Genomic DNA, 12,803 nt, shown 5'->3' with positions numbered 1-12,803 from the left:
ATTACCTAATTTGTTTGATTTAATCCAACAGAAAAGACATCTGTTGCAACAGATTGAACAATTGTTTATATATAATTTCAATTGAGTCCATATGTTAGACTAATAACTTAATTGAATAATCTAGGACTAGGGGTGATTTCTCATAGGGTCAACTACAATTTAATAGTCTTTTGGCAATTGCATGATGAGAATGTATTGCGTTTCTCCTAACCAGAGTCGTCGATCGATCACTCTGAGCTGAACCGATTATTACTACCTCATATGTTCAACTAATACTTTCATTGATTAATCTAGGACCAGGGGTGAGTTCTCATTGGGTCAACTACAACATATGGCATCGCCTATTTGATAATTTACAACATATGGATAATCTATTATGACATATGACAATCAATTTGATAATTTACAATAGATGGGTAATCTATCGCAATGGATGACTTAATATGTTGGATAATTTACAATATATTCATAATATGTTGCAACAGATTACCTAATCTATTTGATTTAATCCAACAAAAAAGACATCTGTTCTAACAGGTTGAATATTTGTTTCTATATAATTTCAATTGAGTCCATATGTTAGACTAATACCTTAATTGAATAATCTAGGACTAGGGGTGAGTTCTCATAGGGTCAACTACAACTTCAATTGAGTCTTTTAGCAATTGCTAGATGGGAAGGTATTACGTTCCTCCCAACCAAAGTCATCGATCGATCACTCTGAGTCGAACCAATTCTTACTACCTCATATCTTCAACTAATTCCTTAATTGATTAATCTAGGACTAGGGTACTAATACCTTAATTGAAAAATCTAGGACTAGGGGTGAGTTCTGATAGGGTCAACTACAACTTTAATTTAATAGTCATTTGGCAATCACTTGATGAGAAGGTATTGCATTCCACCCGACCAGAGTCATCGGTCAATTACTCTAAGTCGAACCTGTTCTTACTACCTCATATGTTCAACTAATACCTTCATTGATTAATCTAGGACAAAGGGTGAGTTCTCATAGGGTCAACTACAATAAATGGTAGCGCTTATTTGATAATTTATAACATATGGGTAATCTGTTGTGATATATGACAATCAATTTGATAATTTACAACAAATGGGTAATTTATCACAATAGATGACTTAATCTGTTTGATAATTTACAATAGATTCGTAATATGTTGCAACAGATTACCTAATCTATTTGATTTAATCCAACAAAAAAGATATCTATTGCAACAAGTTGAACATTTGTTTATATATAATTTCAATTGAGTCCATATGTTAGACTAATACCTTAATTGAATAATATAGGACTAGGGGTGAGTTCTCATAGGGTCAACTACAACTTCAATTGATTCTTTTGGTAATTTCTTGATGAGAATGTATTGTGTTCCTCCCAACTAGAGTCATCGATCACTCTGAGCCGAACCAATTCTTACTATCTCATATGTTCGACTAATACCTTAATTGATTAATCTAGAACTAGGGTACTAATACCTTAATTGAATAATCTAGGACTAGGGGTGAGTTCTTATAGGGTCAACTACAACTTTAATTTAATAGTCATTTGACAATCGCTTGATGAGAAGGTATTGTGTTCCTCCCGACCAGAGTCGTCGGTTAATCACTCTGAGTCAAATCGATTCTTACTACCTCATATTTCAACTTAATACCTTCATTGATTAATCTAGGACTAGGAGTGAGTTCTCGTAGGTTCAACTACAATAGATGACAGTGCCTATTTGATAATTTACAATATCTGGGTAATCTGTTGCGACATATGACAATCAATATGATAATTTACAACAGATGGGTAATTTATCGCAACCGATGACTTAATCTGTTTGATAATTTTCAATAGATTTGTAATATGTTGCAACAGATTACCTAATTTGTTTGATTTAATCCAACAAAAAAGACATTTGTAGCAACAGGTTGAATATTTGTTTATATATAATTTCAATTGAGTCAATATGTTAGACTAATACCTTAATTAAATAATCTAGGACTAGGGGTGAGTTCTCATAGGGTCAACTATAACTTTAATTGAGTTTTTTGATAATTGCTTGATGAGAAGGTATTGCGTTCTCCCAACCTGAGTCACCGATCGATCATTTTGAGTTGAACCAATTCTTACTACCTCATATGTTCAACTAATACCTTAATTGATTAACCTAGGACTAGGGTACTAATACCTTAATTGAATAATCTAGTACTAGGAGTGAGTTCTCGTAGGGTTAACTACAACTTTAATTTAATAGACATTTGGAAATTGCTTGATGAGAAGGTATTGCATTCTTCTCGACCAGAGTAGTCGGTCGATTACTTTAAGCCGAACCAATTTTTACTACCTCATATGTTCAACTAATACCTTCATTGATTAAATTAGGACTAGGGGTGAGTTCTCATAGGGTCAACAACAACAGGTGGCAGCTCCTATTTGATAATTTACAATATATGGGTAATCTGCTATGACATATGATAATTAATTTGATAATTTACAATAGTTGGGTAATCTATCGCAATAGATGACTTAATCTGTTTGATAATTTACAACAGATTCATAATATAAAGCAACAGATTACCTAATCTGATTGATAATTTACAATAGATGCTAAATCTGATGTAACATGTTGAACATTTATTTTTACACAATTTTAATTGAGTTAATATGTTAGACTAATAGTGCCCATTTGGCAATTGCATGATGAGAGGGTTAAAAAGTACACATATCTTTTTAATTTTAAAAATAATTAAGATCAATTCGGACTAAATTAACATTTTCAAAACTTGTCATTCTTTTCCAAATGCAAATCAACCTATAAAAAATGTTTCATCATTTCAAATCTCGAGTTGTCTCTCTTTTCTATCTCATTCTCACTCAACAATATAGTACAGACAACAACTACTCAAAAAATTGCTCAACCCTTCACAACAGATCATTTTTCTTCTTATTTTCCACCACATAGGTGTTATTTTTTACTTTATTCTTGCTTGTATCAGTCGTTTTGTTTGTCTTCGTAGGTAATATAGTTTGAGAAGAGTTCTATATTTTGTTATTTTTGTCTAAAAAAATAAGGGCTTTTAAGTTAATGATGAAAACTAAAACTTTTAGTTGTATTATCTTCGAGAATGGGTTTACAATTTTGAGTTTTGATGGTAAAATCGTAGGAATAACTCGAGAAAACCCTAGTTTCTCCCGTAGTGTTTCGTTGATTGTCATTGTATTGCTGGATGGTGCTTGTGGTGGTGTTGGTGGTGGTGGTGTTTGCGGTCGTCGTCGTCGCACTGGTGGTGGCATTGGTTGGTGGTGTTTGTGGTGGATGTCGTTGGTGTCGGTATTCATGTTCTTTGTGGCATTGGTTGGTGGTGTTTGTGGTGGTGGCTATTGGTGTGTCGGTATTGGTGTTTGTAATGTATTTTTTAAAATTTATGAATATATCAATTGTAATGTAATTTTTGTTTTTCTGTTATTTGTAGGTAAAACATGTCTCTAAAAAAAAGAAAGTGAAAGTGGATCAACGTCTGACCACCCCAAAAAAAGGCTACAGTACAAAGGGATTTGGAGGAGCTTCCTGAACAAAGTGAAGCTGAGGAGAGATATGAAAACAACGTTGAGGGAGGTGGGCAAGGGTTTATAGATGGTGATGAAGACAATAAAAGTGAGAAAGACAAGGAATTAGAGAGAGATAAAGAGAAAGAGGATGATCATCAACATGATGATAATGGATCACCATTGGGGCATGAATTAATATCGACATCCCAGCATGATCCTGTCAAAACTTTTAGTATTGATAGGTTTCAAGTTGTGATGCGGATAAATGACCCAAAAGCAGAACTAACTGGTGAAATTGTACTTAAAGTCAGATGGAGAAATTTTTTAATAAATTTAGGAAAATTATGAAGAACGAAAACATAGACGGACTTTTTAAGAAGAGCTACTTTGGACGCTTTCTTGAGCTGCCTGAGGATCCGCCTTCCCGTTTTTGTTTCCCTTTGATGATGGTATATGGTCTTCTCAAGCACAGGATCAAGTACGTGGGGAATGATAAAGATTTGGAGAAGGGGCCAAAAAGAAGATGGATAAAATTTGGATCAACTACTGTGGCATACCAGTTTGTTTTGCCTTGCAAAAGTTTTTCATAGTGACGGACTTGAGATGTCATCGTCCAGAAGAACCACCACCCTGCAAAAGATCCAAGGCAATAAAATACAAGGAAAAAAATAGACGAGTTGGTTGACATTGCTCTACGTGGCTACAAAGCATCAGATTTGTTGACAGATATCAAGGATAAAACCATACCAGAGCAATATAGGGAGCAATTGTGCTTAGTTTGGTTTGCCCATTCGATTATATTGGTAAGAAACGTCAACAAGGTCATAGAATATGATTTGTTGGCGCGTGCTGAGGATTTTGATGAATTCAACAATTATCCTTAGGGATATGACAGCTTCTACTTGATTGTCCAATATTTATCGACAAAACTATCCTCAGGGCCAACCATATTATACGGCTTTCCTTGGGCTTTCATGGTAAAATTAATCACTATTTTTAATAATCCATTAATTTATATTGAGTATAGTTATTATGACTTTTTTCTGCTTGCTTCCTGTTTACATTTTTTAGGATTTGGCATTTGAAGTCATTCCTCCCCTCTGAAAGAAGGTAATGGATTACCCAGATGAGGTTTCTCATCCAAGGATGTTTAGGTGGTTGGCTGCAAAGAGAAATACCAAAATTAAGGAGTCTGATCTCTTTAACCCTCTGGATGATGCAGTGCATCTTCTTCAAGTAAAATAATTTTACTTAATGAAAGATATTGAACAGATGTTATACCTGGTGCAATAAACGTTATATCTGATGCACCAGATGGGATAGCTGTTGCAATAAATTACCCGTCCTGTGCCAACCGGTGCAATAGATGAATAATCTACTGCGATATATCTTGCATCAGATTACCCATCTGTTGTTTTGGTTCTCTGAACCCGTCTTCTAACAGATTAACCATCTACTGCAAATTATGCAAAAGATGTATAATCCGATGTAACATATTTTTAATCTGTTATGACATACAAATCATTTGTTGCATAACATGTAACTTAACAAATTACCCATCTATTTCTTTGGTTCTCTAAACCCGATTTCTAACATATTAACCATCTACTGCAAATCATGCAATAGATGTGTAATCTGATGTAACATATTATTAATCTATTGCGACATACAGATCATCTGCTGCATAATATGTAACCTAACAGATTACCCGTATTGTGCAACTGGGGAAACAAATTGGTAATCTGTTGCGACAGATGATTGATAGTTTGCATCAGATTATCCATGTGTTACTCTAGTTCTCTAAAGTCGACTCAAATAGATTTTAACCATATACTACAAACTATTCAACTGGTGGGTAATCTGATGCAACATATTATTAATCTGCTGCAGAAGTTGACTGTTAAAATGTAACCCAACTTTGAAAATTATTAGATTATATGATTTAAATGTATTTGTCTTTTTATATAGGTTGTGCATCCATGGATCGTGCCTACTAAGAAGGAGTTGGTGATGACTTCTTATATTACTTTAGGCCCTATTGATACTATAGCAGACCCAACGATGGATCTAATAAAGAAGAAATTGGCTGGAGCAACAGCCATAAGAAGAGCAGTTAGGCAAGGTCAGCCTAATGTTGAGGCTCTTCATGACCAACCTACTAAAGTAGATCCGGGTGCTTCTTCTGGTGGAGTTGTTGGTGTTGGTGGCAGGAATACTGATACTGCTAGATGAGCATATTGTTGCTCAAGAAAAAATAAATATGTTTGAAAATACCCCTTTCACAGGTCCCCTTCAACCTTACACAGGTCCCTTTCACCCTTACATCGGTTCCTCTCAGCCCTCTTCACTCTCGTGTTCTCGTTACGAATGCGAATAGTTCAAGGACAGTGAGGATAAACTCTTTCAAAAAGTAGACTCTTTCTCTAAAGCTATCGAGGAATTCAAATCCAAGAGGTGTGTCATACCATCCAAGAAGGTGAGGGAGCCACACATTCCTACAATATTGGTTAGGAGATAGAAAAGAGCAATTAGAGATATACTCTCCGATCGAAAATAAAAAAATTACAATTCCTCCCTCTCCAAAAGTTGTTGAAGTTTAGGAGCCAGTCAAGAAGGTGGATATATATGCGAAACTTGGCGCCAAAGAGAAGAGGGATTTACGACATGCCAAAAATGCCAAACCAGGCACACCAGATTACCCCAGGCCTCCCTTTTCCCCCAATACTTCCAGACTATGACTGATATGCGTATGCCGTACGAGGACAAAGAAAGTTTACTTTTCCTAACCTATCCTTCTAATCTACCCCATGAATAAGAAGCTACGCAAGAGCTGTGAAATTTATTGCAACAGCTGGGTATACTGGTGCAACTGGTAGTGGTTCTATTACAATTTATTATCCATCTGTTGCATAAGTTACATTGGATTATTGATTACGAGGACCCTATGCAATAGATGGACCATCTGTTGCATCTTTACAATTACTAACCTATTTAAAAATTGACTTCTTATATCACAGAATGTTGAAAATATTCTCTGCCTCATGAGGAAAAGGCAATTAACGTACCAGAAAGCTTATGACACTACCGATAGGATAATGAACCTCGACTTCTGCAAGAAGCTCAAGGATAGGTACAATCAACTCAATGGGGAGGCATTAACCTGTGGCATGGGAATTGATTTCATAGTTTCTATGTTGGACTTGTATGAAGAAGAAATGATAAAATATGTTAGAGGGGAGAAACTAAATCCACATGGCAAGAGCTGGACCGAGGCAAAGAGGATTCTCACAATCATTAGCATGAACGACGTGTATTATCAAGCTATTAAGATACTACTCGAGGAGGGAAATATTAATGTTTATGACTGCAACAAACCTCTCATCAATGATTTCAATCTTTTTCTCCTTGTGGAGCTACTGATGGATGTTGTCCATCTTGTTGAGAGAGAGTAAACTGATGAATCATTTGCCAAAGGAAGTGTTGATGAAGAAATCATGGGATTTTGAAGGTCGAAATAAGGGAATGATCCTTCAAAAAAATGATACCGGTTACGCGAGCGGCTCGCACGCTTTTGCACACATCGAATGTTTGCTGACCAACACAGAAATGGCCGGGCCAATGACTTTTATGTGTGACAACACTGTGGAAAACTTGCAAGAGGTCTGGGCTTATGGGGTACTTACTGGACCCTTGGAGCCTGTGTATATAGAAGATCTTGTGAAATAACAATTTTTAATTTCAAATCACCCTTCAATTTATTACATTTACGTGTAGTGGCAATAATTTTTTTCTGATGAAAGTTGAGTTTTTTATAATGCAATAGATTGTCAATTTATTGTAAAATATATTAAATCTGTTCTGGCAGATAGTTTATCTGTTGCAATAGGTTTATCACTGTTACATTATGCCTATGTTATTTCTATGTAATCTAAGTCTAATTTGTTGCAACAGTGGGAAGACCTGTTTGATAATTTCCAACAGATGACCTAAATTTTACAACATATGCCTAAATCTTTTTGATATTTTCGAACAATTACGCTTGAATATCCATGTGCTCGACAACACCAAACCAGTAGCAAATACACACACCACCATAAAAATTTCAGCAATTAGGCTTGAATATCCATGTTTCCAACAACACCAAACAGCAGCAATAACGACAATAATGTAGTATCTTTTTGCTTGATTTTGTTTCTCTTCAGAAGCCTTGACTTTGTTCAACAAACCCCAGATTACACGATTTGCTTGTGAAGGGTGTCGTTATTCATACCAATCAAAGTAATCGCATCCACCCAATTTCTATAAAAACAGGAACACAATTACAAAATAATTACAAGTTAATAATTAATCAACTAATTAAATAAAAAAATATTACACTTGAAATCTTACAAGTAAAAAACCTACGACCTAGATTTTGTTGAGTCCAAGAAGTCTTTAATAGAGCTTCATGACTGCACTTACAATATCAAAAATCTTTATTACAAAAAACACTGGAAGATGCGCTCGACATTGTCAAGCTCAGTTGAAAAAAATGAAAAAAAGATGAAGAAAAAAAAGACCAAATGAAAATAATTTGAAGAATTTAGATAGATAAAAGAAAATGAAAATAAAGAAGAAGATTTCGAAATTTAGGGTTAAATTTTAGGAGGAAGATGAATATATAAGACAATGGGGGGATGATCGTTGAGGGCAAAATGGCAGCAAGTCAGCAAAAAGTGCCAAACTAACATATTTGATGTCTATTTTATTTTACGTGTTTAAAATAAACACTGTCTACTTGATGTCTATCTGTTGCAATAGGTTGGTCATCTGTTGCATTATCTCGATGTTTCTAAATGAAATAAGTCAATGAATAAATGAAATGTAAAAAAATTGTTATGGGCACAGATCTCAACAAATACATCAACAATTTAAGTATGATGCCAAAGATTACTTTGACAGGCTTAAGCTATAAAGCTCTACTCAATATGGACAAGTTGTTCTTTATCTGGTGCTATGGAATTCGGCTTTGCTCGTCGTGGATATTTATTGTCGCTTACGTACGATTCTGCATTTTCTGTTCTCCGTATTTACATAAAAAGAGTAGCATATTATCAATATTGTTCAGCAGTAGCTTCTATATCCACCTGGAAAGCCAGAATTAGTCAATACTAATCATGGAGATACAACAAAATGGAAAAGGATAACTTATCTGTTCTAGAAAATCAAACAGGTCTTCCTCCTGTTTAAATTATCCCAAATAGATTATATTTCTGTTGCAATAATGAGTCACCTGTTAGGACAAATTTCTACATGAGAAAGACTTGTATGACAATTTCCAATGGATAAACCATCCGTTGCAACATATGAATCATCTGTTGCAGCAGATAGGTCGTGTGTTGGTACAAATAAAAGCGATACAAAGAGCTATTTGATTTGCTAAAACAGACGAGACATATGTCCCAATGATACTTTATCTGGTGCAATAAGTTAGTGAACTGTTGAAACAGATGTATATATCTATTTGATAATTTTCAGCAGATGTATCATATGTTGAAATAGATATATGTCTACTTATTTTGTTAGTTGGAAGACATATATATTTACCTTCTTCAGCTCGTGCTACTCTCTTTTGGACATTGTACATTGCTTAGTGCAACAGACAGACAGAGAAGTTGTAATTTTGCTTTTTTGAATGCTTGATAATTCCTTGGAAATCACTTTCCTTCTCCTCTTAGCCCTAATCTCTTTGATAGAATGATACCCCTCTTAGATGTCAATTCCTTTACAAAAGCAGTTAATGCATTAATGGCATTAATCACTACATCATGTTTCGCCCTACAGTCTTGACATTTCCATGCAGAACATTCGCTGGGAGAATCATACTCATAATGATTTGTTTTAAATACTATCAGAGAAGTATCATTAGCGCCAACAGCAGCACCACTACCACCACCAACAGCTCCATCCCCACTAAAACCATCAACAACAACAAGCCCACCCTCTAAATTTATTTTTCGTGTAATGGTTGTTGCTCCAAACAGTTCCATTTTTATTCTATCGATGACCTTAGGGTTTGATAAAGTTTACACAGACCATAAATTAAGAAAAAATGAAATCTTCAACTCTTGATTGGTCGAAACTACAGATAGATGCACAATCTAACATAAATAATTACATGAATTAGAATGATGATTAGATCATTCAAAAAAATCATTAATTAAAATAAAAAATTAACTATAATCATACTTACTGCATCCTTTGGGGGGTTGAAGAGATCAAGAAATTTTGTATTTTTATCAATTTTGGCCGAAAATCATCTTAAGATTCTTGGACAGGAAACTCCTTCCTGGTAGTTCACTTGTTGTCTCAAATGAGGAATGACTTCAAACGCCCAAGCCTAGAAAATAATGCCAATAAGTCAAAACCATTATTGATTAAAAAAATGAATGATATCATAATAAAAAGAAGAAACATTTACCATGAAAGCCCATGGGAAGCCAAATAAGTTGATTGTCTTTGGCGCTAACAGAGGAAACAAATATTTGACAGTCATTTTGACACTTTCATAACCCCAAGGATAGTTGTTAAACACCTCAAGATCCTCGGAGAGCTTTATTAAACTAACGCTTATGTTGTTGTTAACGTCTCTCCCCCAAAGAATATTATGTACAAACCAAACCAAACACAACGACTGATTGTGCTTCTTTAAAAGTTCTTTACCTTTCAACACTTCTATCAAATTTTTGTTTTTAAAACTTGGACCAACAATAGACACCAGGTCATCACAATCACACGACTTGCCTTTGCCATTTTTGGGTGTGCAGGGTGCTTTTCGGTATTAGAATAGGTATAACTTGAGAAAGAGGATAACATTTTTGTCTAGTAACTATGGCAAACTCCTTCCAACCAAAATAAATAGGCATGCCACAATAATTTATCCACACCTTATCCATCTAATCTTTATTTTCATATATAAACCTATGCTTGAGAAATTTATATACCATTTTTATTTGGAAAGAGCATTGTTGTTCTCCGGTAAATCAAGAAATTTTCCAAAGCAGCTGTCCCTGAAATAAGCATTTAATTTTTGTTCTCGAAGTATTTTTCTTATGGCATCGAAAAATTTTTCCACAAAATCACCAGTTAAATCTATGGCACCATCGCACTGCATTCTCACAGGATAACGATCAATGTTGAAGACTTTGACCAACTCTTCAATAGAAGGGCGATTAGTATTTGCATTATCTCTTTTGAAATATTCCTCCTCCATATGTTCATCATATTCTGCTCCCGATTGAGATAACACTTGTAAATCTAGCTCATGGAGTGGTGGATGTAGCCTAGATACTTCACTTGTTCCTTTACTTGGACTTTATTCGGTTTCTGTTGTTTTGGGAATCATATTATCTAAAATTAACAAAAACATAAAAAATATATTATAGTTGATTAATGCATCATTAAAAAGGATAACAGTAAATCAAACAGTAAGATAATAGTTACAATAGATTAATGATCTGTTGTACCAGGTAGTATATCTGTTGCAGTATATAACCAATCTGTTTCAGCGGATGAGTAATATATTACAATAATACAAAACATATCACTCATATTTTAAGACAGATAAATGGTCTGTACAACAGATCACACATCTGTTGCAACATCATCTATTATAATATATGAGTGATCAGTTGGAATAGATAAATAACCTGTAGCAACGACTGAGTAATCTATTACGACAATACAAAACATATCACTCATATGTTGAGAAAGATGAATGGTCTATACAACAGATCACACATCTATTATGAAATCATCTGTTGCAATATATGAGTGATTTGTTGGAACATTTAAATAACCTATAGCAATAGATGAGTAATCTGTTATGACAATACAAAATATATCACTCATATATTGAAAAAGATGAATGGTCTGTGCAACAGATCACACATCTGTTGCAACATATGAGTGATTTGTCAGAATAGTTAATAACATGTAGCAACAACTGAGTAATCTATTGCGATAATACAAAATATATCACTCAACTATTGAGAAAGATGAATGGTCTGTACAACAAGTCACACATCTGTTGTAACACATGAGTGATCTATTGGAACAGCTATCAACGGTCAATATTGTTTACATTTCTTTCAACATAGATTCATCTATCACCGCAGATGAATGATCAATTGGAAAAATCAAGTCTTGGGCATTTCCTATTGGAAGAATTGATAAGATTTTATCCAACAAGAGGTTCATCTGTTGCATCGAATCATTAATCTGATGGTTCTTCTGTTGCATCAGATGGTTAATTAGTTGCATCAGATTTTTTATCCGATGCTTAATCTGTTGCAACATATGGTTAATCTTTTGCATTAGAATTATAATCTGATGGTTTCTCTGGTACATCAGATGCTTGATTTGTTGCATTATATGACAAATCTGTTGCATCAGATGGTTAATATGTTGCACTAGATGGATAATCTGTTGGAGAAAACAAAAACAGTAGCACGATTTGTTCAACAAAAAAATAGCAATATCACCATTTTTACCAAGAACGAGAATAGAACAAATCAACCCAAATTGTTGTCTTATTTTTATAAACACAAATAATAAAAATCAAACTTCAAAAAAATGCAACAAACAACAAAAAAAATATAATCCACTTTAAAAAGAAAAGAGGTAAAATACCTGAAATTAGGGTTTTATTAAGGCCGCATTTCAAATTAATGCAATAAATATTGAAATTGTTAACCAATACTATAAGAGAAGTTGGCTCAAGTTCCTCTTTTTTTTTTCAAAACTAAAAAGGCCATAAATTTTTACCTATATAAAAAAAAAGAAACGATGAAGAATTCGAAGTTGTTGTGTTCGGAGAGCAAGGATGTCACGTCGATTAAAGGTTGAAGTCAAAAAGAAACTCGAAGCCCAACTATTTATAGTCAGATGTTAAAGTCGCCGAGGATTGAAATGGAAAATTTGCAGAACAGTTGGTTGGGAGAGAATTGAGAGAAGCTGTCGAGAAAGGGATGAGAGATAGGTTGATTTGAATTGAAGAGGAGAACTCGAAGCCCAACTATTTATCGTCGGAGATAAAAGTCGTCGGGGATTGAAGGGAGAATTTTGCAGAATTGTTGGTTGGGAGAGAGTTGAGAGAAACTGTCGAGAGAGAGAGAGGAGAGAGGGTGGTTGATTTGGATTGAAGAGGGGTATGGGTTGGGTTGATTTGTATTTTTAAAAGGATTAGAAAGTTTTAAAAATATTAATCAAG

The sequence above is a fragment of the Capsicum annuum genome, chromosome 10, assembly GCF_002878395.1.
Source record: "Capsicum annuum cultivar UCD-10X-F1 chromosome 10, UCD10Xv1.1, whole genome shotgun sequence".
Lineage (NCBI taxonomy): Eukaryota > Viridiplantae > Streptophyta > Magnoliopsida > Solanales > Solanaceae > Capsicum > Capsicum annuum.
The sequence above is the reverse complement of the archived record's forward strand: the minus strand, read 5'-3'. Positions refer to the sequence as shown.